General features: G+C 46.1%; 1 protein-coding gene across 6 annotated transcripts in view; it reads left to right on the top strand.

The window, feature by feature from the left end:
- LOC138569611 (sodium channel protein type 5 subunit alpha-like) overlaps positions 1-27337 on the top strand; it is a 1199462-nt gene that overhangs the window by 1011752 nt on the left and 160373 nt on the right. The window lies entirely within an intron of this gene.

Below are 27337 nucleotides of genomic sequence, written 5' to 3'. Positions count from 1 at the left end.
TGAAACAGGTATTAGTATTCCCAGGATACACAAAAAGCATTGCATTGGTTAGTTAGTGTATACAGGGATTAATATGGCACACCACTGCCATTTGCACCATCACCAGGTGGTTTGGCGGATCTGAAAGAGAGGTGTTGAGGTAGGATAGTGGGAAGGGGGGACATGCAAGATAGCTTTTTTGTTGAGTTGAGGCATGCAGACCGGAAGTACCCTGAGCTCTAAATTAGGGTCTATTCTTCGGTGTCCAGTGACGAGAGCATGGAGGCATGTGGGTCCAGAATGGAGCCTTGCGTGTCTATGGCATTAGGATGCATTGGCTAGGACTGTGCTATGTAAGTTGATTGCAGAGTTCTGTTGTTTGATGTCTTTCGGGAGGTTCGCTCAGTTACAGTCTGCAAGTGGCTTAATGGGTATGACTATAGTGAGCTCGTCCGAAGAGGCTAGAAAGGTTAGTGGGGAACATTAGAGGAGAGCCAGGTGGGAAAGTAGGAATTCCATCCTGTGTGGTAACGACAATGTTGCATAATGGCTGGGGTGGTGTGGGGAGCGGGTATGGAATTACCTGGCAACGGTGTAGTGGGGTGAATGATGTTTTCTGGAGGAGACTGCTCGAAGCGTAGTCAGCCACTAGCTATCTGTTTCTCCGGACTGAGTTGTTCGTTATCGTAAAAGCCAGCCAGATTCATCTTTTGGGCAGCTGATTACTAGATTAAGCATTGAAAAGGCATGTTTTTTAGCATTTTCCTGAAAGTAGGGTGATCCTTGTTTGTGCCGATTTCTTTTGGAAGAGTGTTCCAGAGTTTGTCCATCATGTTGGAGAAGGCCGATCCTCCATGTCTCTCTGTGGTGAATGCATCGTCTTTAGTAGTACATTGTTGCTGGAACTTAGCGTCTTGCTAGTTTGCTATTTGGTGATTGTTGGTAGTATGACCTTGGCTCCCTGACTTTGAAGAGCTCTGTGTACACTGCAGGGTGCTTTGAAGTGCATTCCTTTTCGAAAAGGTAGACAGTGGACAGTTCTTGATGCTGGAGTGATGTGTTCACTGTTGTCAAGTGAGGTTTCTCTGTGAGGTTGTCTGTCATGCTTGCTAAGGTGTAGGTTGTTGCTGCAGTTGGTTCTGCAGAGGACCAGAACTGTGACTGCAAGGCTCCTGTTCGGGTATGGGAGGCATAGCATCGTCCGTATGGCTCAGTAAAGCATTTAGAAGCATTTCTTCACGCATGCATTGATTTGTGGTTCCAGGGTGAGCCCTTTGTCCATATGGATCCGAGAGTCTCAATTACTTTTGAGGTTTATGAGCAGCTGCCCATTTCGGTAGGCTAAATTTGTGGTGCTTCTGGTGCTGCGTTGGGTGAGACAATCATGATGTGTCTTTGGTCCAGTTCATATTTAAGTTGTTTGTGGTCATCCAGCTGCTTGCCTGTGCAAGGCAGTTGGTGAGGGTGGTGTTGATCTTATTGTTGCTGGTCAATTTGTAAATGACTTGAGTGTCATCTCCATAGTCGTAACAAGTGTACAGTTGTGTGTGTGTAATGAGTAGTTGTTGTTGATGGCTGCTAATATATGTTTGCTGCCTTTTAGGTGCATAATACATCTTACGGGTGTTATGGATACCTGCCTACAGCTCAAAATACCTCCACATGTGGGGCACCCAGATAATGGGCTGTTGTTCATACATGCACAATGGATGTAGCCACATGCCCTCCTTCCATGTGTTACCCGGGGTGGCGTATCCCACCTGCCCCTTTGTGAGTAGTGGCATTGCAAGGGCTCTCAGCTAGCTTGACTTTGGATGGCCACCATAGCTGTCGTCCTGGGAAGCAAGCTCGTCACCTCTTGTATCAATATCACTTCCTTTAGGAGCTAGATCTGGATGCCAGAGTTGGGCACTCAAGCAACAATGACTTTCAATGAGGCCTTACCTGCTACTCTCGCTTTGTGGCACCAGTATGGGGCCACTGGGGCATGCCGGGTTGGCATTGATATATGGGCCATCCTAAAATATTTAATGTAGCATTAACACCCAAGGGCTGGAACTTGGGGGTGGGAGGGGGGGGCGGCCTGGCAGCCCGAGTTATAGGCCTGAGCGAAGATGACAGATTTCAGCCCCCAATCCGGGGAACCTGATTGGCTGCACTCCCTAGACACCCACCCCGGGCTCTAATATCATAACAGGAAGTACAATGAGGACGAGAACGTTCCAATTTTTAAGAGCTTTTCGGAACCGAAATTCAGGGCAGTATGTTTTGTGAGCAGATAAAAGGAATGCATTTCACATAGTGCGCACAGACGTTAACTTCTAACTGGCTTCTGGGAGCAGGAAAGGATCAAATCACATCCTTCAGTTTTTCCAAGCTTTTCTTTAATCTACCTTGTGCCAAAGGGGTCCCGAGGATTTCACGGTAGAGTTTTACGGTGTGCCCAAAGTTCCTGGCCAAGAAAGGAACATGTCAGCTCAGTTAATGCGACACAAAATCCCTGTCTTTGTTTAGTACTGATTTCAGTGTATCTCAACTTTGAGCCTAATTATAAGTTTGGCAATAAGAGCTCTGCTGATATGGGCAAACTGCATTTCTGTAACTGTACGCAGTAATGGTAATTCACTGCACTATTTAGGGTAATTGTACATGAAAACCTTAATGTCGCATATCAAATACACCAGTAGAGTCGGGGTAATTTCACACACTTTCCTCCAGATGGTTCGCAACAGTAGTCTGGGTAATATCCCTCCCACTCTTGCAGATGTGCTTCAGGTGAGCATGTTGATATCACAGTCCGCTTGCATGTGAGCCGGAGCAGTCGGTAAGTTGATATCACTGTCAACATCGACCATGGTAATATCACACTCACTCATTCCGGTTGCAGCACACAGGTTGTCATGGTTATATCGCCCTCTTACAGTCAATGGTAATATTACATTGTCTTCTGCAGATGACATGAACCAGCTGGCAGGGTGATATCACGCCCAGTCTGGTGGATGAGCTGCACCAGTGGGTAGGGTCAAATCTCACTGACTGCCTTACAGTATGCAGCACTGGATCTAAGTGTAACTTGTGAGCTGTGTGAAGGGTAATGTAACATCACATGAATTCTTACAGAAGAGCTGCTCTGGTGATCAGGGTAGCACTACCTGTATTCTTACCGATGAGCTGCGCTGGTGATGAGGGTAGCACTACCTGTATTCTTACCGATGAGCTGCGCTGGTGATCAGGGTAGCACTACCTGTATTCTTACCGATGAGCTGCGCTGGTGATCAGGGTATGTAAGAGGATTCAATTCAGCACTACAGCTAAGTTAACGCCTAGTCTAGAATACTGAATGAAAACCCTTATTGATATATCTTTAGGTCAAGTTCATGCGTTCTGGATGACTACCCCTGTATAACACCCCTCTCTTGGAATCCCCCTGACCCCACTGAGCCAAGAAGTAGTTCTGTTTTGCAAGTTTAAAAGGTTTATTTGATAATTTAAAATAGATATATATATCACGCTTTATAATAAATTAATAATTGAATAGCACACTTAATCTGATATGATAAAGATCAACAACGGAGAATCTGGCACTAGCACACTTCTTATAATCACTAATGAGTTGACATGAAATGGATAAGGTAGCACACTGGTAAATAGGAACAAAAGTATAATGTGGTAGAGGATGCTTTATGTAAGCTCAGGTGGATGCAATATTCAATGAATGCAGTACAGAAAATACTCAATATGATTTCAACCAAACAATGTAATCACTTTTCTCTGGCTATTCACTCCCCCCCCTCTTTATGCAATGCAAGGAAATGGGAGGAAACACACCGTTCTCAGAAATGCAATCAATGTAATTCAGTTCAACCCAGCAAGCTTAGACAACAGAAAACAGATAGGAGTTTTGAAAACACAGGCCCAAATTGCTTTGATATGTGCTGGCAATGAATTAGAAAATATGCTAAAATACTTTTAATTCCCTTTCAGAGGTTCAGGGTGAGTGGTATCTGGTTAATATTAGTCCAGGCTCACACTAGCAATGATGCAGGAATGATTAGCAGGTTAAACGAATTTCTGGCAAGGAAAAGCAAAACTGCTGTCTTTTTACACGTGAAGAAATTTGCAAATCGCGGCAAAATTCGCGGATGCGCCGAGCGCTATTACAGAGGAACCGCAAGGACTATCTCTATCGTTTTGGGGTCATAGGAAAGCCTAGGATCTCAGCTTCAAAATGAAAGTTACTGCAAGTCTCTAGCACAAACGGTTGCGGAGATATGAGCGATTTTGTGAAGGTCGTTTTTCAGATTTGAAATTTTAAAGTTCAAAAAGACAAGTGCAGCTTTACAAATGACAGGTGACAGTTAGGAGGCAGTTCTACTTAGATTAAATAGATTGAATTATATTATTTTAACTAGGAGATTGGTTCTGCACAGTTTTCTAGGTACTCACACTATATTCTTGAGTGAAATGGGCCTCGCCATGGATCTGGTCAGGTTTTAAATTCGCCTCTGGTCTCTGCACTTCACAGTGATCTGGGTCAGCTCTCTCTGGTTCTCTGGTCTGGGTCTCTAGTTCTGGATAGATTGAAGTCTCTAGTTTGGCTCTCTGGAGGTTTGATGGAGGTAAAGTATGGATCTCTGGATGTTGTATGGTCCGGCAGAGTGCGTTGCAGCAAATGGAATTGAAGGTCCCTATCTGTCCTGACTCTCTGCTTTTATGTGTTTTTGAGAGTGGGTGTGTGTGTTGCATCACTAGACTTGCCCCTCTCACTTGTCATTGGTCCAGCTTTCATTCCTCCCCTTGATTGGGGAATGAACTGTGAGTCAGAGTGATGTCATTTTATGGCTTGCCAAGAGGGCACTCCCTTGTCAGATTGCACACATTCTATATTTGATAATAAAAGACATATTTCACAGTTACACAGTTGCTTGAAATTACATATACATGGTGTGGCTGAATTTAGCCATGTCTCTGTCCAAATCTGCTCTTTCTAGGAGCTTGCATTCAGAGATGGCACATAATGGACTTTTTAACTGATTTTTCAATTTCTGACATGGACCCAACTTTACATACATGTGCGCAGGGAGTAGGGACATTAACTGATGAAGTTTCAGATTTTTAACATGCACACATTTAGAGTAATATCCACTTTTCCGCTGACACCCCCCTGTACATACCACCGGTTCTAAAAACCTCTTAAACTGTGGGCAGAAACATCACAAGAATTATGGTATCATTTATAAAATTTTCACATGTCCGCACCATGAGTTATTAATCTTTTTCTAAACAATATTCTGGCTACAAAGGGGTGTGGTTTTCTCTCAGCACAAGGTAGAAATACTGGTTAATCCAGTTCTGCCAAGCCAGCTTGCTCTCACAGGCAGTGCCCCTCCCAGCTCCTGCCAAGAGGAAGCTACATTTTACGACTGCGTAATAAAACCTTTGCCTGAGTGAAGAGGGCTTTGTTCACTCTCCTGCAGAGCACAGGTAATTCAATTATCAGATAGATGGCATATCCTTAGTGTGGGCAGCAAAAGGAAGGTTGGCCTGGGAACACAGTGGTGACTCAAGTTTCACTCCTGATGGGGGTAGCTGCCAAGCAAAATCAAGTTCCTTAAGCCAGACCTTCAGCTAACTGGCAGGTTTTTTGTTGCTTTTTAACTTAACTTGCAATTTTACACATGCAGCTAGGATGCTGATTCTAAGTGCAAAACTATGACATTTCAACAGTTACAAAGGCATGTGATACCAAACATAGGTCACTCATTTAATCTAAACATTTTCGATTTTAGTGTCTTTAAATCCAGTGCAACTTAAACTGCTGCAATCCACAGCTCAGCCAGTCTTGTTATAAACCTTGTCTTATGATCTTCATTTCCCAGATTTTGTAGGCACACAAAACTCCATTCTGCCAAATGTCTGCTGGTGTTCAGTAAATATTTTGCACATATTGCAATGTTTGAAAATAGGCATTTTGACTTGCCTTCAGGGAAACAGAGTGGTTTTAAAACGCCGGCTTTTGGATAGTGGTGAGTACTGGTACTGCACCCATTTTTGGGATTTAAGAAATGAATTCCCCACAATTCTAGGTTGCATTTGGCAATCAGCATTGCCTCTCTGAACTCACAATATAGGCGAAATGGGATTTCCCTGTGCATTTTCTGGGGAGCTCTGGCCATTATGATGTTTTCAATGCCAGTACTGCACAGTTTTGAGGTAGGGCCCGGATGCATGGGTAAATACATCCCACAAGCCCCCCTTCTTGCGGTGGCCATCTGATCCTTCACTAATGGGACCCGCAAGATCTGGGATGTAGTTCTCATCTTCTTCCGATGAATGGCACAGTTCAGCATATTTTCCTCCATCCGGTCGGATCGATCGGTTCTCCTCGCCGGTCCTGATGGGAATATTGGGCGGTCCACTGGGCCCATTGGATCTTCGTTCCCGGTCTCCGGATCGTCCTTCTTGGTCATTCTCAAGGTCTTCTTTCTCCTAGGACGACAAAGGAAGAGCGGCAATACCTACTCATAGACGTTTTTCCACCACTGTTGAGATAGTGGGGCAGCATATGCATTTCATCATAACGAAACATTACATTCTTATTTTGAAAAAAAAACAGTATAACTAAGAGACAGTTTCATGCAAATCACAATATTTTAGAGACTAGATGTGGTATGTTTTATGATTGGAACTGAATTAGTCTGAGACAGTACCCGCTAGGATTCCAGAGGATTCCTCCAGTTGTTGCAGAGTGTGCCTGGGATGGCAACATTTCAACTGGTTTATGTGGACCCACTTGTCTTCCCCCTCTGCCGAACCACCTTTGGGGATGTGGATTTCGTAGGCCACAGGTGAGATCTTGTCGATGATCTCAAAGGGTCCTTTCCATGTAGGCAAAAATTTGCGCTGCTTGGCCTGGTTCCTTTGGAAGTTGTATAGATAGACCCGGTCCCCCACCTGATATTCCTTCCTGGAAGTCTTCAGGTCATAGTGGGTCTTCATGCTATCAGCCGATCTTTCTAGATTCCGCTGAGCGTAAGCAAAAGCATGTTGGAGGTGTTTCCTTAAATTCTCCACATACTCATGAGTAGTGGAGGCATTTATCAGTGTCTGCTCTTGGGTCCTGTAGAGCAAATGCTGCGGAAGCACCATCTTGCGCCCAGTCATCAACTCAAATGGTGACATTTTGGTTGCAGATGAAGGGGTAGATCTGATAGCCATTAGGACCAGAGGTAATCGGATATCCCAACTTGGCCCAGAATCTGCCACAAACTTCTTTAATATGCTCACAATTGTCCGGTTATATCTCTCTACTGCCCCAGAAGAAGCTGGTCTATAAGCAATATGCAGCTTTCTCTTGACCCCCAGTATCTCCCACATCTTTGTCATTACTTCACTGGTGAAGTGGCTACCTCTGTCTGACTCAATCCTTTGAGGTAGACCAAAACGGGAAAAGATGTGGTTAATCATCAAGGCAGCTGCCGTTTCTGCCTTGCAGTTTGGGGCTGGGAGACATTCCACCCACTTGGTAAACAAGCATGTCACAGTCAACATGTACTTATTCCCCCTAGCCGAGCGAATCACAGGGCCTACAAAGTCGATTTGTAAATCTGACCATGGCAGTGTCATCCCCCTCTTTTGGAGAGGCGCACGGTGCGTGAGGGATGATGGCTGAAACTGTGCACAAACAAGACACCCCTTCAAGTATTGGTCGAGGTCCTGCCCCATGTGTGGCCAGTATGCAACCTCTCTTAAGATTTCCAATGTTGTGTGAAACCCCCTATGACCGGCGGTGGCCGCATCATGGGCGTGACTTAACATCAGGCTTCGGAATGAGGTAGGAACCACCCACTGATCGTGGCCAGCTTTGGATTTCCTTACCAACAAACCGTCTTGGATCCGGAACATTTTTGGACATTTCATCAACACTCTTAGGTCCTCTTTCCCAATGTAATCGGTATCCGTCAGGGGAAAGTTCTCAGGGTCCTCAAGGTGCTGGTAAAATTTACCAATTATTGGATCCCCCTTCTGAGCAGTAATCAAATCAGCATCAGGGGTCTCCTTACTCCATTGTGCAATTGAAAGGTCGTTGTGAGCATTTGTCTGGGACCTAGTGATGGCAGTGACCTGGATTTCCCCCAACAGGGACTCAATCTCAATTAGATCCCCTTGGATGGCCCCGGTTTTGGCCAGCTGATCAGCTAAGTCATTTCCAGTTTTGTCTGGTCCCTCTACTTTGGAATGACCCTTGATCTTTTTCCAATAGATGGTCATCCCATTCGATGTGACCAGATCATCAATGTTTTGGATCAACTTCCCATGTTTCAAGGGTTTGTTGTTAGCACATAACATGCCTCTGGTTTTCCAATTAACCAGGTGCTCCACGAACCCGTTCCGTACATAATCCGAATCTGTGATTATGACCAGTTCGTGGAGTTGATGCTGGACAGCAGTGAGGATGGCCTGATGCACAGCCATCAATTCTGCCACCTGACTACTTCGGGGACCAATTTTGTATCCAGCGGAGGGTTCTGGGGACTCATTCACCCATGCATTCCCTACGCCGGCCACCAGTTCTTTCTCCCCGTTGTTGTCAACATGGTAAGAGCATCCATCCACATAGACAGTGGGCATTCCCTCACACTTGTCTTCTTCAAAGACTTTGTGTGGGGAATTAAGGTATGCCTCCATGTTGTCCTTTATTTTTAGACTTTCGTCCTCGAGACAGTTTTCTCTGGCACAATCATGCAAGTCAGCCAGACCTTGCGCGAGGGGACTCTTCTTGTTTTGGCCATATCTGACCTCCACAGGAAAGCCTTGCATTGACAGAATCCAGGAAGTAATTCGGGAATTACTCACATTTCCGGCCCGGATTCTGTCACTTTGGAGATATTGCAGAGGCTGGTGTGGAGTCTCCACTATAATGTGTTCCCCCTGGATAAACGGGCGGTAATTCTTCAATGCCCACACCGTTGCCAGGAGTGCCTTCTCACAATCGTTGAATTTTTCCTCCACAGAGGATAAAGTTTTGCTCGCATAGGAGATTACTTTATTGACCTTGTCATGCTTTTGATATAATACTGCCGTCAAGCACGTATTAGAGAACCCTGTCTCCAGGAAGAACTCCTTGTTTCTGACAGGGTAAGCTAGGCAGGGCGCTTGTGAGAGGCTTCTTTTGAGTTGTCTTACTGCCTCGGCTTGTTCTGGACCCCATTCCCACTTGACCCCCCCCTTTAGGAGATGAATCAGGGGTCTGGTGATCTCTGCGTAGCCCTCAATGAACTTTCTGCTGTAATTAGTCAGTCCAAGGAGGCTCCTTAGTTCCCGCAGAGTTGTGGGGTCTTTCAGTTTCTGAAGTGCTTCCACTTTCTTTTCCTGGGGACAGAGGCCCTGAGGAGTAATCTCATGCCCCAAGAAATTAACACGGGTTCTACACCACTGTGCTTTCTGAAAGGAAAGTTTTGCTCCGGCGGCCCTCAACTGTGTCAGAACATAACGGATCTCCGCTATGTGTTCCTCCACAGATGAACTTTTGATGAGGACATCATCTACATAAGCCAGGTTACCCCTTGCACCCAAGTCGGGCATGGCCTTGTGTAGAAAAATGTTGAATTCATTGCCGGAGTTGAGGTATCCGAAGGGAGTCCGGGTCCATGTGTACTGCTGGCCCCCAAAGGTAAAAGCCAGTTTGTATTGGTCCTCCCTACTGACAGGCACGGTCCAGTACCCATTGGTCAGGTCTATTGCAGTGAATACCTGTGACCCCTGGATCTGGGCCAGCCCTTGGTCAATGTAGGGCAGTGGCCATCGGGAAGTATGGACCCGTTTGTTGAGCTCCCTGAGGTCGGCGCAGAGTCTCCACTGGCCGTTTGGCTTCAATATTCCCAGCACCGGATTATTGAAGGTGCTGTGGACTGGACGGATTATTCCCCGGGACTCAAGGTTCTTAATTATTTCAGTAAGGGACTCCATTGATGCGAGAGGCAAACGATATTGCTTCACAAACACTGGAGTCATGCCAGGGTCCGTGGGGATTGTTGTTGTGTGGATGTCAGTGCGACCACAGTCATATGAGTCTACCGCAAAGAGATCTTGGAAATCCAAGAAAACTTGTTTCAACTTTTGCTTTTGTTCCAGAGTCACACAGGCATCAGCTAGGTTGACTCTCTCTTCCACCATCTGCCTGAAGCCTGGAAAGACTTCTGGTTTGGCTATTTCAGCGGCCTCCTCCAGCTGGGTGGAGAAGTCCCTGGTCAGAGTGCTGATTTGGACCGGAGGCTTCAGGTGGGAAAGGCAGCCTTCATGAACCTGGAAAATCACCTCATCCCTCCTGAAGTCACACGTCACATCTTCCTTACCATAGGGGCAGGAAGTGTACACCAGGAAGTTCCCCCCATGCCGGGTAAAATCCTGTCTGGTGTTGTATTGTCCTCACTGTCACTGTCAACACAGTCCTTGGGGATTGGTCCTAACAGTTCATTTACAAGATCAATGGAGAAATGTCGGTCATCAACCGCCATTCCAATAATGGTGCCTGCGGCTAGAGTAATACTCTTTAAGTCGCTGTTATCCACCTCTATTAGAATGGTGTCATGTTCTATGTTGACTAATGGAGTTGGGTTTACCCCCAACCCTTGCTGTTGGAAAGAAGCATTTAGATGTATGTAAGCATCAGGGTTTTTCAACTCTTGTCCCCTTTTAACTTTCACTTCCAGGGAGAATTGTCGGGTCCTTTCTGGGATGGTGACTTCCTCTTTAACCTGAATTTCAACTGCATAAGGTAGCAATTGAGCTGACCTAAATGCTTTTTCTGGATCATCAAAGCCCATGGGATTATCCGCTAATCGGGACCAAGCTTTGAAGTTTATTAGGTCCAAACTAATGGCAAAGCGATAGAGAATGTCACTGCCTAAGTAAAAGGCGGCAGTGACGTCTCGCACGACCCAACAATTATGGACTATGCTCTTGTTGCCAATGGAGATTTTGAGCATACACCTGCTTGGCAGGAGATGTTTTGAATTGGGTGCTTCCAGGTCCATTTCCCATTTGTCTATCAGTTTGAAGGTGGGAATGGCTGGATCTTTTGGAAGTTGGCGAAACATGGCTTCGCTGATGAAGCTCTTACCGTTGTTCACACACACTCGAGCGAGAACAGAGTCCTTCCCATCATTTAACTGAACAGGGATGAACAACTGCTCTCCAATTTGCTGAATATCAGCCAGGCTCTGAGCTGATTTCACATCTTTCTGGACTATAGGAGTGGGAGTTTCAGATTGTGGATTGGTATAGAATTTCAGAGTGTTTCCTTCCAGCGTGGAGTACCACTTTAGACTGGAAGGAAGGTTGATTTTCAGAAATAGAGAGGACCCTCCACCACCAGTCTCTTGTCCTACTGCTATTACTGTCACGTCTGGAATTTGGCTATTCTGGAAGTGAAATTCTACTTGGTCAGATTTTTGTTCAACCATGTGGCAGGTGCCGTTTAAACTAACATGGTTGACACTCTGTTTTAATTTTATCGGTCGGCTAGTCTGGGTCCAGAGGACCTTGTTTACGCAATCTATTAGGGGTGACAACCTTCTCAGGAGGTCATTCCCTAGTAAACAACGGGTGCCCTCCAGGGTCACAACTATGACCGGGTGTTTCAACTTATGTCGCCCAATTTTAATGTCCAAGTCTGCAGTCCCCTCAACGGGAATTTCCTTCCCGTCAAAGTTATGTAGTTGTCCCGGAAGAGAGGTGAGAGGAATTTGGTAATTCTCTCCCCTTCCTGCATTCAGTTCGTCAAAGGCCCTTCTGGACAGAAGGGTAGCTTGAGATCCAGTGTCCACCAGTGCCGAGATTGTACCCTGCCCCTGTACTTGTACCGGGGCATAATATCTTCCCTCCTTCTCCTCAAGGGGGCACAGATAATGCACATTTTTGGACAACTGGTGGGCTAACTTTCTGGTTTTGGACATCGATAGCGAAGAGATTTGGGCAGAATTCTGTGGAGAGTCTTGGGAATCTGAAAGAAAAAGTTGGCAACTGGAGATCAGAGCCATTGTGGGTTCCCGTGGTTCCGGTTCTGGGCCGCCCCCCCCTTTTTGGAGGCAGTCACCAGGATGGGTTTGAACCAGGGGATTTTCTTGCTGTTGGTTCTGGGATGAGATAGTGGGCGGCGGTAGCTCAGTCTCCACATCTCCCCAGTCTGGATTTGCATCCCTAGGGACCCATTTTTCTTTGGGAGGAGTTCCCCCCTCTCTGAAGGAGAAGATCCTTTTCCCAGGATCCTCTGAGGATCCCTCTCCCTCAAATTGGAAGACCTGTACCTCCTCCTCAAACTGAGTCTGTTTGGGTCTTTTGTTTCTCCTACCCCCCCTCTGCTCCTTAGGAGGCAGACTTTCCGGGGCAAGAGATTTTGTTTCCGGTTCCTGGGTTTCCAGGGGCTGTTTACAAGTGAGGAAGGAAGCTTCCTCCAAGGCTTTACACCCCCCTTCCCTTTGTGCCTCCTCCCTGGGAACCGGTGAGTTATCGGGGTGCTGTCCCCGTCATTGTTCTGGAGCACCAGGTCCAGAGTTGGGTGCGTTCTGCGCCGGCACGCCCATCTGAGGGTTCTGCTGAGCCCTCAGTATGTGACCCAGATCCCGCGCCATGTTTTGAACCTGGCGCTCTAACTGGGAAACCCGCTCAGGCTGATACGGGGCCCTGTTTTCTCCCCTGGGCTGATCCGGGGAAGGGTAGCTGTCCCTCCTCTGGTAATACCCCGGGTTGGGAAGATTTGGGTACCCCTCCACCCTTGGCCTCCCCTCTCCCGGATTCAGTGGTCTGGGCTCAGGGAATTGGGGAAAGAAGGATGGATGGTTTTGGGGCTGAAAGTCGGGTGGATATCTGGGGAAAAAGTTCTGCCCAGGGTTTGGTAAATTTCTGCCCTCCTGTGGGAAGTTTGGAGGGAAGTTCCCTGGGTTGGGTGCTTGGCTGGATCCCCCCCCTTGGGCTGGAGGAGTCCACACATAACCCAGGATGGGTCGATTTCCCTTGTAACGGGGACTTACATAATCAGGAGAGCGAGGGACCCCATTTGTGGGGCTGCCTCCTTGGCTCCCTGTCTGTGACTGGCCCGAGGACCTTCTGGGCCTAGCATTCTTAGGTGCAGGTAGGTTTTTAGGCCCCCCCATCTCCAAATCTAAAACGGGGGTGACCTTTACCTCTGCCACCTTGGCAGCAGCAGGGGTGGTGTTGGCTTTGGGGTTTTTCTGGGCAGTACTTTTGCTATCTACCGGTTTCTGCACCTCATAGATCCGGGTAGCCTGTTCAATGACCCAGTCTAAAGATCTTTTCTCGTGAAAATCCCTCACGAGCTGGGTCATGATATATTTGGGCAAGGCATGGAAAAACGTATTAATAAATTCCCTGCTATCCGTGCGCACCCTTCTTGTGGTCTGTGCAAAAGCACGCTTTAACTCCTGCACAAATTCTTGTGGGGCCTGATCCTCCCCACATTGCAAATTGTAGGCTGCCTTGCGAGCCTCTTGAGGATTTCTGTGAACAGAAAAATGTTTCAAGATGGGCGCCTTATAGGTGGACCATCTTAAATGATTTTGGTCCTCCAGCCCCGCAAAGAAACTGGAGTATTCCGGGGAGAAGGTCCACTTTACATATTGAATACAGCTTTGGCTGTCCTTCAAATGGAAAGTCTCCATCATTTGTTCAAACAACTCTAAGTGCTCCCAAACAGAATACTTAGCGTTCTTATGGTAAGGCGTGATGACGCTCCTGATCGCCTTAATCTGCTTTAAAGGGTCCTTAAGCAAGGCCCTTTTTGTCTTATTGGCCCTTTTGGTCCGGGTAACCCTGGTCCAATCATCCTCGGACTCAGAGGCACTGCTCCCAGAGGTTCCTGTCTGCTCTTCCAGGTTTTCCCGGATTCTGCGAGCCTGGGAATGGCTGGCAGAATGTGGGGACCTGGTCTCCTGTGTCCTGCGCAGTTCAGAGGAGTCTTCAGATTCCTCCTTGCTGCCAGGATTTGATGGGTACCCCCTCCACTGACCTAACTGGGCAGAGGTTTTCAGGATGCCCTTAATGGGCCTACTCTCCTGGGGTTCCCCATTGAACTGTACTGTACTTGGGTGCCCATACCCGGATGCCCACCCCTCCATTCCTGAGTGGTACTGGCCTATGAGCCCCATACTCTTAGCTGGATAGTAATCTGCCATCCCTGCAGCCCTGTGCTCATGTGCGCCAGGGGACATGGGGGTGGTAGAGTCCAGGGACTGGGGGAGATGAAGGCCCCTGGTGTTAGGGCTCCTGCGGTTATGGTCAGGAGTCTCTCTTTCCCAGCGGACCTCATCTCTATCCGCCCCTGCTCCCTGTTGTAATGCAAGAGCCTGCATTTGTGCTTTCAGTTCCTCTGTTAAGGCCTTACTCGACTCTATCAGTTTCTCCTGCATCGCTACCTGTTGCTGGAGCCTCTCATTGTGCTGGCAGAGAGCCTCATTTTCCCTCTGTGCTTCCTGGTTGGTCCTGGAGAACTGGGCCAGTCTTTGCTGCAGGAGGGTTACCTCCTGAGCTGTGTCCCTATTGGCCTGCTCCTTTCTTGCTAGAGCATCCTCCACCCTCCTGGTGTGCTCTAACAAGTTCTGGTGTTCTTTTTGGAGGTCACCCAGTCCCTGGTGGGCCAGGTGATTTTCTTCCATTTTCCTTTTTAAATGGCAGACTTCCTGGCCTAAGGCGTCTCTTTCCTGACTAAGAGCCTGCATTTGTGCCGCCAGGTCGTCCCTCTGCCTTTGAAAGGCACCAGCTTTCTGGCGTTCTTCATCAAACTCTGCCTGGGTATCCAGGTCTTTCAAGATCAGCTTGTTGCTCTCTACCTTCACTCTATCTAGATGACTTTGCAGGGTGGCTACCTGCTCCGTGCATGCCCTGTTAAAGTCTAATTGTTGCTCCAGCTTTTTCTGGCTCTGCAGTAAGGAGTCCAAACTGTCTTGGTGCTCCTTCTGCAGGGCCAGAAATCTAGTATCCTGTTCTACCTTTTCCTGTTGCAGCACATCCATATCCTTCTTTATTTTAATGATGTGCTGCCTACTATCATCTTCTGACTCCTGGCTCCTCTGCAGCCTCTGCTCAGAAGAGACCAGGTCAGATTGGGCCTTCTCTAACACCATCTGTTGCCTATTTGCCAGATTTTGGCTTTCAGCACATCTATCCTGCATGTCTCCCATATATAGGTACAGGTATGCTGCTATCCTGGCAATCTTATTGTGTTCCTCTTTGGCTTTAGGAGCCATATATAGTTCGCTCAGGGTCACATGTAATGGACCCTGATCTCTATATATATCTGACCCTGTTTCAGTGACCTGTTGTGTGATTGCCTGCAACCACGCATCCTGGCCCTGTTCGGTCCATTCACCTCTCACAAATAGCTTATGCAAGAGGTGCTCTCTGGCCATTTTCATGTCTACTAAGGTCGTCATTCTAGAGATTGGTCTCTGTCCTGACTTACAGAAGTTTGTATTTTATTTTTGCAGAACAGAACTTTTCTTGGAGTGTCCCTTTTGAGGAATGCTTCACAGCGTAATGCAGCGTGGTGATCCGACCGGATGTATGTATCCCGTCAGTTAGCACACTGTATTAAGCTGCACAAGTGGTAAATCTAACCCAACGTCTCGGCTCGAGCCCCCAATTTGTAAGAGGATTCAATTCAGCACTACAGCTAAGTTAACGCCTAGTCTAGAATACTGAATGAAAACCCTTATTGATATATCTTTAGGTCCAGTTCATGCGTTCTGGATGACTACCCCTGTATAACACCCCTCTCTTGGAATCCCCCTGACCCCACTGAGCCAAGAAGTAGTTCTGTTTTGCAAGTTTAAAAGGTTTATTTGATAATTTAAAATCGATATATATATCACGCTTTATAATAAATTAATAATTGAATAGCACACTTAATCTGATATGATAAAGATCAACAACGGAGAATCTGGCACTAGCACACTTCTTATAATCACTAATGAGTTGACATGAAATGGATAAGGTAGCACACTGGTAAATAGGAACAAAAGTATAATGTGGTAGAGGATGCTTTATGTAAGCTCAGGTGGATGCAATATTCAATGAATGCAGTACAGAAAATACTCAATATGATTTCAACCAAACAATGTAATCACTTTTCTCTGGCTATTCACTCCCCCCCCTCGTTATGCAATGCAAGGAAATGGGAGGAAACACACAGTTCTCAGAAATGCAATCAATGTAATTCAGTTCAACCCAGCAAGCTTAGACAACAGAAAACAGATAGGAGTTTTGAAAACACAGGCCCAAATTGCTTTGATATGTGCTGGCAATGAATTAGAAAATATGCTAAAATACTTTTAATTCCCTTTCAGAGGTTCAGGGTGAGTGGTATCTGGTTAATATTAGTCCAGGCTCACACTAGCAATGATGCAGGAATGATTAGCAGGTTAAACGAATTTCTGGCAAGGAAAAGCAAAACTGCTGTCTTTTTACACGTGAAGAAATTTGCAAATCGCGGCAAAATTCGTGGATGCGCCGAGCGCTATTACAGAGGAACCGCAAGGACTATCTCTATCGTTTTGGGGTCCTAGGAAAGCCTAGGATCTCAGCTTCAAAATGAAAGTTACTGCAAGTCTCTAGCACAAACGGTTGCGGAGATATGAGCGATTTTGTGAAGGTCGTTTTTCAGATTTGAAATTTTAAAGTTCAAAAAGACAAGTGCAGCTTTACAAATGACAGGTGACAGTTAGGAGGCAGTTCTACTTAGATTAAATAGATTGAATTATATTATTTTAACTAGGAGATTGGTTCTGCACAGTTTTCTAGGTACTCACACTATATTCTTGAGTGAAATGGGCCTCGCCATGGATCTGGTCAGGTTTTAAATTCGCCTCTGGTCTCTGCACTTCACAGTGATCTGGGTCAGCTCTCTCTGGTTCTCTGGTCTGGGTCTCTAGTTCTGGATAGATTGAAGTCTCTAGTTTGGCTCTCTGGAGGTTTGATGGAGGTAAAGTATGGATCTCTGGATGTTGTATGGTCCGGCAGAGTGCGTTGCAGCAAATGGAATTGAAGGTCCCTATCTGTCCTGACTCTCTGCTTTTATGTGTTTTTGAGAGTGGGTGTGTGTGTTGCATCACTAGACTTGCCCCTCTCACTTGTCATTGGTCCAGCTTTCATTCCTCCCCTTGATTGGGGAATGAACTGTGAGTCAGAGTGATGTCATTTTATGGCTTGCCAAGAGGGCACTCCCTTGTCAGATTGCACACATTCTATATTTGATAATAAAAGACATATTTCACAGTTACACAGTTGCTTGAAATTACATATACATGGTGTGGCTGAATTTAGCCATGTCTCTGTCCAAATCTGCTCTTTCTAGGAGCTTGCATTCAGAGATGGCACATAATGGACTTTTTAACTGATTTTTCAATTTCTGACATGGACCCAACTTTACATACATGTGCGCAGGGAGTAGGGACATTAACTGATGAAGTTTCAGATTTTTAACATGCACACATTTAGAGTAATATCCACTTTTCCGCTGACACCCCCCTGTACATACCACCGGTTCTAAAAACCTCTTAAACTGTGGGCAGAAAAATCACAAGAATTATGGTATCATTTATAAAATTTTCACATGTCCGCACCATGAGTTATTAATCTTTTTCTAAACAATATTCTGGCTACAAAGGGGTGTGGTTTTCTCTCAGCACAAGGTAGAAATACTGGTTAATCCAGTTCTGCCAAGCCAGCTTGCTCTCACAGGCAGTGCCCCTCCCAGCTCCTGCCAAGAGGAAGCTACATTTTACGACTGCGTAATAAAACCTTTGCCTGAGTGAAGAGGGCTTCGTTCACTCTCCTGCAGAGCACAGGTAATTCAATTATCAGATAGATGGCATATCCTTAGTGTGGGCAGCAAAAGGAAGGTTGGCCTGGGAACACAGTGGTGACTCAAGTTTCACTCCTGATGGGGGTAGCTGCCAAGCAAAATCAAGTTCCTTAAGCCAGACCTTCAGCTAACTGGCAGGTTTTTTGTTGCTTTTTAACTTAACTTGCAATTTTACACATGCAGCTAGGATGCTGATTCTAAGTGCAAAACTATGACATTTCAACAGTTACAAAGGCATGTGATACCAAACATAGGTCACTCATTTAATCTAAACATTTTCGATTTTAGTGTCTTTAAATCCAGTGCAACTTAAACTGCTGCAATCCACAGCTCAGCCAGTCTTGTTATAAACCTTGTCTTATGATCTTCATTTCCCAGATTTTGTAGGCACACAAAACTCCATTCTGCCAAATGTCTGCTGGTGTTCAGTAAATATTTTGCACATATTGCAATGTTTGAAAATAGGCATTTTGACTTGCCTTCAGGGAAACAGAGTGGTTTTAAAACGCCGGCTTTTGGATAGTGGTGAGTACTGGTACTGCACCCATTTTTGGGATTTAAGAAATGAATTCCCCACAATTCTAGGTTGCATTTGGCAATCAGCATTGCCTCTCTGAACTCACAATATAGGCGAAATGGGATTTTCCTGTGCATTTTCTGGGGAGCTCTGGCCATTATGATGTTTTCAATGCCAGTACTGCACAGTTTTGAGGTAGGGCCCGGATGCATGGGTAAATACATCCCACAGGTAGCACTACCTGTATTCTTACCGATGAGCTGCGCTGGTGATCAGGGTAGCACTACCTGTATTCTTACCGATGAGCTGCTCTGGTGATCAGGGTAGCACTACCTGTATTCCTACCGATGAGCTGCGCTGGTGATCAGGGTAGCACTACCTGTATTCTTACCGATGAGCTGCCCTGGTGATCAGGATAGCACTACCTGTATTCTTACCGATGAGCTGCGCTTGTGATCAGGGTAGCACTACCTGTATTCTTACAGATGAGCTGCGCTGGGGGTCAGGGTAACATCATCCTTATTCTTACCGATGAGCTGCGCTGGTGATCTGCGGAATATCATCCGTATTCTTACAGATGAGCTGCGCTGGTGGTCAGGGTAACACCACCCATATTCCTATAGATTAGCTGAGCTGGTGATCAGGGTAAAACCACCTGTATTTTTACTGATGAGCTGCACTGGTAGTCAGGGTAACATCACCCACATTCTTACAGATGAGCTGCGCTGGTGTTCCGGGTAACATCACCCACATTCTTACAGGTGAGCTCCTCCAGTTGATAGTGAGATGTATATCTTTGAGATATCATACTAACTTTAACAGACGAGGTACAGCAATGTTAATAGTAAGATTACACTCACTCTTACAGATGAGCTGCTCTGCTGATCAGCGGAATATAACCCGTATTCTTACATATGAGCTGCGCTGGTGGTCAGGGTAAAACCACCCAAATTCCTATAGATGAGCTGAGCTGGTGATCAGGGTAAGGCCACCTGTATTTTTATGATGAGCTGCACTGGTAGTCAGGGTAACATCACCCACATTCTTACAGATGAGCTGCGCTGGTGTTCCGGGTAACATCACCCACATTCTTACAGATGAGCTGTGCTGGTGGTCAGGGTAACACCACCCATGTTCCTATAGATGAGCTGAGATGGTCATCAGGGTAAGAACACCTGTATTTTTACTGATGAGCTGCGCTGGTGTTCCGGGTAACACCACCTGTATTTTTACTCATGAGCTGCACTGGTAGTCAGGGTAACATCACCCACATTCTTACAGATGAGCTGCGCTGGTGTTCCGGGTAACATCACCCACATTCTTACAGATGAGCTCCTCCAGTCGATAGTGAGATGTATATCTTTGAGATATCATACTAACCTTTACAGACGAGGTACAGCATTGTTAATAGTAAGATTACACTCACTCTTACAGATGAGCTGGATAAACGGTTGCGGAGATATGAGCGATTTTGTGAAGGTCGTTTTTCAGATTTGAAATTTTAAAGTTCAAAAAGACAAGTGCAGCTTTACAAATGACAGGTGACAGTTAGGAGGCAGTTCTACTTAGATTAAATAGATTGAATTATATTATTTTAACTAGGAGATTGGTTCTGCACAGTTTTCTAGGTACTCACACTATATTCTTGAGTGAAATGGGCCTCGCCATGGATCTGGTCAGGTTTTAAATTCGCCTCTGGTCTCTGCACTTCACAGTGATCTGGGTCAGCTCTCTCTGGTTCTCTGGTCTGGGTCTCTAGTTCTGGATAGATTGAAGTCTCTAGTTTGGCTCTCTGGAGGTTTGATGGAGGTAAAGTATGGATCTCTGGATGTTGTATGGTCCGGCAGAGTGCGTTGCAGCAAATGGAATTGAAGGTCCCTATCTGTCCTGACTCTCTGCTTTTATGTGTTTTTGAGAGTGGGTGTGTGTGTTGCATCACTAGACTTGCCCCTCTCACTTGTCATTGGTCCAGCTTTCATTCCTCCCCTTGATTGGGGAATGAACTGTGAGTCAGAGTGATGTCATTTTATGGCTTGCCAAGAGGGCACTCCCTTGTCAGATTGCACACATTCTATATTTGATAATAAAAGACATATTTCACAGTTACACAGTTGCTTGAAATTACATATACATGGTGTGGCTGAATTTAGCCATGTCTCTGTCCAAATCTGCTCTTTCTAGGAGCTTGCATTCAGAGATGGCACATAATGGACTTTTTAACTGATTTTTCAATTTCTGACATGGACCCAACTTTACATACATGTGCGCAGGGAGTAGGGACATTAACTGATGAAGTTTCAGATTTTTAACATGCACACATTTAGAGTAATATCCACTTTTCCGCTGACACCCCCTGTACATACCACCGGTTCTAAAAACCTCTTAAACTGTGGGCAGAAAAATCACAAGAATTATGGTATCATTTATAAAATTTTCACATGTCCGCACCATGAGTTATTAATCTTTTTCTAAACAATATTCTGGCTACAAAGGGGTGTGGTTTTCTCTCAGCACAAGGTAGAAATACTGGTTAATCCAGTTCTGCCAAGCCAGCTTGCTCTCACAGGCAGTGCCCCTCCCAGCTCCTGCCAAGAGGAAGCTACATTTTACGACTGCGTAATAAAACCTTTGCCTGAGTGAAGAGGGCTTTGTTCACTCTCCTGCAGAGCACAGGTAATTCAATTATCATATAGATGGCATATCCTTAGTGTGGGCAGCAAAAGGAAGGTTGGCCTGGGAACACAGTGGTGACTCAAGTTTCACGCCTGATGGGGGTAGCTGCCAAGCAAAATCAAGTTCCTTAAGCCAGACCTTCAGCTAACTGGCAGGTTTTTTGTTGCTTTTTAACTTAACTTGCAATTTTACACATGCAGCTAGGATGCTGATTCTAAGTGCAAAACTATGACATTTCAACAGTTACAAAGGCATGTGATACCAAACATAGGTCACTCATTTAATCTAAACATTTTCGATTTTAGTGTCTTTAAATCCAGTGCAACTTAAACTGCTGCAATCCACAGCTCAGCCAGTCTTGTTATAAACCTTGTCTTATGATCTTCATTTCCCAGATTTTGTAGGCACACAAAACTCCATTCTGCCAAATGTCTGCTGGTGTTCAGTAAATATTTTGCACATATTGCAATGTTTGAAAATAGGCATTTTGACTTGCCTTCAGGGAAACAGAGTGGTTTTAAAACGCCGGCTTTTGGATAGTGGTGAGTACTGGTACTGCACCCATTTTTGGGATTTAAGAAATGAATTCCCCACAATTCTAGGTTGCATTTGGCAATCAGCATTGCCTCTCTGAACTCACAATATAGGCGAAATGGGATTTTCCTGTGCATTTTCTGGGGAGCTCTGGCCATTATGATGTTTTCAATGCCAGTACTGCACAGTTTTGAGGTAGGGCCCGGATGCATGGGTAAATACATCCCACAGGTAGCACTACCTGTATTCTTACCGATGAGCTGCGCTGGTGATCAGGGTAGCACTACCTGTATTCTTACCGATGAGCTGCTCTGGTGATCAGGGTAGCACTACCTGTATTCCTACCGATGAGCTGCGCTGGTGATCAGGGTAGCACTACCTGTATTCTTACCGATGAGCTGCCCTGGTGATCAGGATAGCACTACCTGTATTCTTACCGATGAGCTGCGCTTGTGATCAGGGTAGCACTACCTGTATTCTTACAGATGAGCTGCGCTGGGGGTCAGGGTAACATCATCCTTATTCTTACCGATGAGCTGCGCTGGTGATCTGCGGAATATCATCCGTATTCTTACAGATGAGCTGCGCTGGTGGTCAGGGTAACACCACCCATATTCCTATAGATTAGCTGAGCTGGTGATCAGGGTAAAACCACCTGTATTTTTACTGATGAGCTGCACTGGTAGTCAGGGTAACATCACCCACATTCTTACAGATGAGCTGCGCTGGTGTTCCGGGTAACATCACCCACATTCTTACAGGTGAGCTCCTCCAGTTGATAGTGAGATGTATATCTTTGAGATATCATACTAACTTTAACAGACGAGGTACAGCAATGTTAATAGTAAGATTACACTCACTCTTACAGATGAGCTGCTCTGCTGATCAGCGGAATATAACCCGTATTCTTACATATGAGCTGCGCTGGTGGTCAGGGTAAAACCACCCAAATTCCTATAGATGAGCTGAGCTGGTGATCAGGGTAAGGCCACCTGTATTTTTATGATGAGCTGCACTGGTAGTCAGGGTAACATCACCCACATTCTTACAGATGAGCTGCGCTGGTGTTCCGGGTAACATCACCCACATTCTTACAGATGAGCTGTGCTGGTGGTCAGGGTAACACCACCCATGTTCCTATAGATGAGCTGAGATGGTCATCAGGGTAAGAACACCTGTATTTTTACTGATGAGCTGCGCTGGTGTTCCGGGTAACACCACCTGTATTTTTACTCATGAGCTGCACTGGTAGTCAGGGTAACATCACCCACATTCTTACAGATGAGCTGCGCTGGTGTTCCGGGTAACATCACCCACATTCTTACAGATGAGCTCCTCCAGTCGATAGTGAGATGTATATCTTTGAGATATCATACTAACCTTTACAGACGAGGTACAGCATTGTTAATAGTAAGATTACACTCACTCTTACAGATGAGCTGGATAAGGCGCCATGGTGATATCATTTATTAATTAAATACATGCATATCAATACACATACATATATACATTTACATACAACAGATATACAACATAAAACACTATGTCACAATGGGGTGGCTGCTGCAATCAGTCACCCCCTTTCCAGTACCTTCCCTGGGTCTGTCTCTGGTGACACTCTGAAGGGCTAGTTGCAGGGCTGGCTGTGGACCTGTCCCCTCGTGGTGGGGACCTGTCCCTCCTCTTTTTTCGGGATGGCCCTGTCAACCACATGGGGCTGGCCGCACTCACCAGGCAGCCTGCATTCTGTTTGTCTTTCTCGGAGGCCCCTCGCCAGAGTGGGGGTCCACCCACCATCAGATGAGCTGCGCTGGTGATCGGGGTAAAACCACCTGAATTTAACCAATTTTTAAAAACATATTGAAAAATTGGTTGAATTCAGGTTGACCAAAAAGTGGACGACCAAAGTGTAGACTTTCAAAAGAAAATTCCTTAAAAATTAGAGCCCATTCATAAATGATCAGAAACATAATCTTTCAAAATGAGCAATGCAGGCACGCATAGCCATCTCCGTTCTCACAGATGGGCAGCAGACTGGTGAGGGACTTCGACAGATGACTTTAATGCTGTAAGAATACGTGTGAAATGCACTCTGGTGTGTTTGTGTGTTCATTGGTAATCTAGGAACTCAGGGTGTAGCCCATCTCCGGTTACCAGCAATTCTATTTGACAGGTGCAGCGCCCCTACCTATCCAGGTGGACTGGTGGGTGGGGGTGGTGGCTCCTGTCGGGAATGTTCCTGATGTAGAACAGGAATGAGTGCTCTCTCATTTGGTTTAGTAGTCCCCATAACCCCACTCTACTCCCATCCCACCCCATTTCAAAACATGGAATACCCCTGTAGTCTTACCTTTCCAGTACTAAACCAAATGAGAGACCACTCATTCGTGGTCTAGGTACACCCTGAGTTCTTAGATTACCAATGAACACACACTAGAGGGAATTGTATAGGGATCCCAAAAGGGACCCCTCTTTATTCATAAAAAAAACGTATCCTTATAGTACCTTTTCTATTTCCTATGATTCTTCTGGCGTGAGTGCCAACTACATGGGGACCTGCTGCATCAGCCCTTACCTAAACTCATGTGCCACCCACTTGGACTGTGAGGCCTAGAAGATGGCCTCTGTCAGTGTCCATCACTATCCCACGGCCTTACGCCTGGGTAGCTCCCCCTACTCCATTTTATCTATTTAATCTCCTCACATATACTTAAAATCCTTCCCCTACGTAAGTTCAACTCTACATAACATGCAACCTAATGCTTCCCCATACGCTACATCGCTCCCTACTTAAGAGTCTATGTACCATTTAATATTTAAATACATACTTATAGCTACACATACAAATATATATTTACATACAACATATATACAACATAAAACTCTACGTCACAATGGGTTGACTGCTGGAAACAGTCCCCCCTTTTACAGTACCTTCCATGGGTCTGTCTCTGGTGGCTCTGGCACTCTAGTTGCAAGGCTGGCTCGGTACCTGTCCCTTCATGGTGGATGGGGAATTGGCCACATTTCTTTCTTCGGGATGGCCCTGTCCACCACATGGGGCCACCTGCACTCACCGCGCAGCCCGCATTTTTTCTGTCTTCTAGGTGGACCTTTGCCAGAGTGGGGGTCCGTCAAAATCTTTGGGGACTGCCGCCACCATATTAACTCCGGGCAGCAACCCCTCTGCCATGGGGCAGCAGCCAAAATCATCACTGCCAAAATCACTGCCACTCCCGGGCACCATTTTGCCTTCAGGCAGCATCCCCAGGACAACAGGCATATAGCCGCTGTCACCACTGCGTGTGCATGGCCGTTCGGGCTTCTTGGCTGTCCCCTCTGCAATGAGTCATGAGACTCAGGGGGTGGGCCACTGGCCTTCACATAGGCTGCTCCCTGAGGCAGCCTGGGGTTTCCTTCAACCAGGCTGCTCAGTGGAGCAACCCAGGATTTTCCTCCATCCTCCTCTTCACCCGGGGTGGCTGGTGAGCCAGCCTGGGACTTTCTTTACCGGGCGGTAACAGACTTCCCGCTATTCACCTCCCAGGCTGCGCCTGACGTACATGGCCAGGGAGGACTTTTAAAAGCCGTCCGCCCCGTCGACTTGGGCACTGCTGGGCAGCCTGGTCTGTGCTACCCCTAATACGACCAGGAGTGGGCTATTGTTAATCTTCAGCCCGGCAGCCCCATGTACACTGCCCAGGACCTTGAACAGTCTTGAGCACTTCCAGTCTGGCCAGTAGGGGGGTCACCAGCCTCCTAGGTCACCAGCTCCTGCCTAGCAGCTCAGCCTTGCGGATTACTCTATGGGAGCTCTAACACAGGCTGGCCTGCAGATGCATGGAGAGGCCGCTCGAGGATGTGGATGGACATTAACCATCCACGGTTATCAGTCGATTCTCCATAAACCTTTCCATGAAGGAATTAAATATGTATTGAAATGGCATGTACCCGTGAACATGATATTTTGATTGATTTCATAGGTGCAGGGAGGGACCGTGCATGCTGAATTTGTATGAAAGAATGGTGACACAAGGCCTCATCGCACGTTTGTGGTAATTCTAATGGAATTACCATCACACATATTTACAATCACTGCCACGCAGTCCTGCAAATTTACAGTGGGATTATGGACTGGGTAACTGTGGTCTAATTTCCCTTTTTTGGCGTCCATAGGGCTCAATGCGGAATTTGTCAGATTTACCATGAGTGGTAATTCCAACACAGTAAATCCTTCCGAATTTTGCAAAAAAAAAGTGGAAGATTTGCCTCTAGGTATATACAGATCATAAATCCTTCACTTCTCCTTAAACCTCAAAGTTCAGGGATGCGTCAAGGTTGGCAGTAAATTCCTTATCATCAATAAAGTGTTGGTGATAAAATTACCACCAAAGATTCATTGCACCACCAAACTCATAATGAGGACCAATGACTCATGGTAAACTATGTGAACAGAAACTCTCAAGTACGGTAGAGTGAAACTCCCTTACGAGGAAGAGACACTCTCCTTCGAAACATGCTTGCCTTTGTTTATCTGGCCACTGACGCTGCCAGCTGTATTTTGGGTTTGCCTTCTGGCTAATTTTTCCGTAGTGCCCCATATCATCTGCAACTGGATTCCCTAGTACTGAGCTTTCAATTCTTCACCGTTGCATTCTTGGAGTTTGTACTGTTCGGTCACTGCAAGTAAATAAAGTGGACTGAAGTTAACTAAAAGTAAGGGTAAAGTCTAGGACTGCAGTAAGGTGCTGCAGGTAGCATCAGGTCATAACATTAGCCGCAAGTTGTGAGGGCTTACTAAAATTTACTAGGCGCCTTCCAGGCTTCCTGATTGGCAGGGGGTTAGTGGACCTCCCAGCCTATCAGGAATTTCAGAAGACGGGCTATGCCTCGTGGCATTTCCCATGTTCCAAGCCGCCTCAGAAGCAGAGGTCACTTGCAGCTGCTAAAATAGCTCAGAAGGGTAGGTGCTTGATGGTGAGATCTGTGTCTGATCAGCAGTTGTAGGTTAGATTCCTGGCCAGACCAATTCAGCCTTTAATTTTTCTGAGGTGCATAAATGAGTACCAGCTTCGGTTGGTTGATAATTTCACACACATGTTCAATGCATAGTGCTTTGGTGAAAGTGCTATATAAATAACAAATCATTTATTATCTTCCTTGCCAGGCAGGTAAGTCCTTGATGCCCCTTCCACACCCTCCACCCACTACCCTGCCCATTCCAACTCCAGCCTCACTTGCTTGTAGCTGAATTGTCCCTTACCAATCCTGGAACACTCGCTGTTCTGGACCTTCCCCTCTGCAGCAGTGGCCACCATGGAAACGGAGAAGGGCTACATGTGGTACTGCACCACCATAGTAGTCTGCCTGAATTGCAGTCTGCAGAATCAAAAAAGCTTCTTTAAAATCCCAGCTTCTCCACCTCACCAAAGTAAGTGATTCTGGGCAACTAGGCAATGAACTTTGCATCAAAGTGCCTTAGTTTCCTTGGAAGACAACATGGTTATTGCCTTGAAGTGATTCTTTGAGTTGTGCACTATACAGAGATACACTCACGCGTGGCATAACAGAATGCGGTGTTGCAATACATAGAACAATATGGCAATTTATGTAGTGCCTTCCACCGGCTGAAGTGCCTTTTATGCCACTTATTCCTGCATTAATTTTGAGACACGATTCTCTCCTATACTAGAATGTTAGTAATGTGAGTGCGGGATGGGTCAGGTAATGGTATTAGAGTGCAACTGAATATGCTG

The sequence above is a fragment of the Ambystoma mexicanum genome, chromosome 2q (genome assembly GCF_040938575.1).
Source record: "Ambystoma mexicanum isolate Mex_15411 chromosome 2q, UKY_AmexF1_1, whole genome shotgun sequence".
Classification (NCBI taxonomy): Eukaryota; Metazoa; Chordata; class Amphibia; order Caudata; family Ambystomatidae; genus Ambystoma; species Ambystoma mexicanum.
The sequence above is the reverse complement of the archived record's forward strand: the minus strand, read 5'-3'. Positions and strand labels throughout refer to the sequence as shown.